Genomic DNA, 1,641 nt, shown 5'->3' with positions numbered 1-1,641 from the left:
TGTTTCCTTGTTTTTCCTCTTTTGTTCTTTTCTTTTAAGTCGAGGGTCTTTCGAAAATAGTTGTCCTACCTTTCAAGGTGGGTTAGGTCTACTGGGCTTCTTGTTGTTGTTGTTATAAAGGCCCTTATTTGTCTAATATAAATTTTTTATTTTAGATCATTAACTTTTATGTTTAAAATTTAATATAATCTTATGATTACACTTGTGCAACCAAACAATATACTTGTAATTACTGTAATTACATAGTTACAAACAAACAAGTCAATCGTAATTACTAGATTGATAATTACTACCTTAATAATTATATCAATTCTAATTAGTAGGTGACTTTTCTAATCGACCCAAGTATAACAATGCTAGATAATTTTTTTAAATGTATGCTAAATTATGAAAATTTAGTAAATGTTCACTTGATTACGCAATTTTCCTTTAAATTAAACTAATATAGATAATTTTTTACATTAAAAGTCGTACGGTTCCCCAACAACGGGCACGTCGCCCGCACGAAAAGCTTTGCTCAAAGTCCTAAAATTCGAAGGCATTACGAGGATGATGATAATGCAGAAGCTCACCAGAAAATGGAGAAAATCTCAATGAGAATCTCATTTCGACGAGGAAGATAAATTCTCTTTGCCAACCCGCGACGATTTTCGTCCCATTGATTCCCAAGGTCATCCATGGCTTCTTTAATATTTGTTAGTAAAAAACCTCAATCCTAATAAATTAGGGTTTTTATTTGTTAATGTTGAATTTGCAGAACAAGAAGAATTGGTCCGATCTCTAGAGAAAGTTCAAACCCAGCAATATCTTCTCTGGAGGGTACATTCTTACCTTACAAATTTGGAATTATTTGCTTTTTAGCTTGTGTTATTAACGTGTTTTCATGTCATGCAGGGTGTGTTTTCAGGGCTACTCTCCTGTTATGCGGCTTTTCTCGTATACTCAGTCTATCAACAGGCCTATTATCCCTGGGAACTGGTATTTCTCTGCTCCTTATATAGATGTATTTGACCTTGTATCTTGTCAATAGTATGCAAGAAGCAAACTACAACAACAACAACAACAACAACCCAGTGAAATCCCACAACGTGGGGTCTGGGGAGGGTAGATTGTACGCAGACCTTACTCCTACCAAGGTAGGACGGCTGTTTCCGAGAGACCCTCGGCTCAAAAAAAAAAGCGGAAAAGGGGGTCAGATAAAGTTAAAAAAATTCAAAGCGCTATAGAAAAATAAATCACGAAGGCATCACAGATAAAATAGAGTAATCAAAAGTACTGAAAGCAATAAATAGTAACAGAAATAGCAGAAATGAGAGTACAAGGAATTGTAATGTGCTAGTGCGCCTATGAATAGGGAAGAATAACGAGACTATGTACTAGCCTTCTACCCTAATGCGGGTCCTCCACAGCCTCCTATCTAAGGTCATGTCCTCGGTAAGCTGTAACTGAGCCATGTCCTGTCTAATCACCTCTCCCCAATACTTCTTCGGCCTACCCCTACCTCTTCTGTAGCCATCCATGGCCAACCTCTCACACCTTCTCACTGGGTCATCTGTGTCTCTCCTCTTCACATGCCCAAACCATCTCAGTCGCATTTCCCGCATCTTGTCTTCCACCGAGGCCACTCCTACCTTGTCCCGA

At 38.0% G+C, this 1,641-nt stretch overlaps 1 long non-coding RNA gene across 1 annotated transcript; it reads left to right on the top strand.

Moving 5' to 3' along the window:
- The first annotated feature begins 487 nt into the window (after positions 1 to 487).
- On the top strand, positions 488 to 978 carry LOC129890831 (uncharacterized). The gene is made up of 3 exons (XR_008767041.1): positions 488 to 670; positions 758 to 819; positions 895 to 978. It is a non-coding gene; the product is annotated as an uncharacterized LOC129890831 (long non-coding RNA).
- The last annotated feature ends 663 nt before the right edge of the window (positions 979 to 1,641 follow it).

The sequence above is a fragment of the Solanum dulcamara genome, chromosome 5, assembly GCF_947179165.1.
Source record: "Solanum dulcamara chromosome 5, daSolDulc1.2, whole genome shotgun sequence".
Lineage (NCBI taxonomy): Eukaryota > Viridiplantae > Streptophyta > Magnoliopsida > Solanales > Solanaceae > Solanum > Solanum dulcamara.
This window is presented reverse-complemented; position numbering and strand designations above follow the sequence as displayed.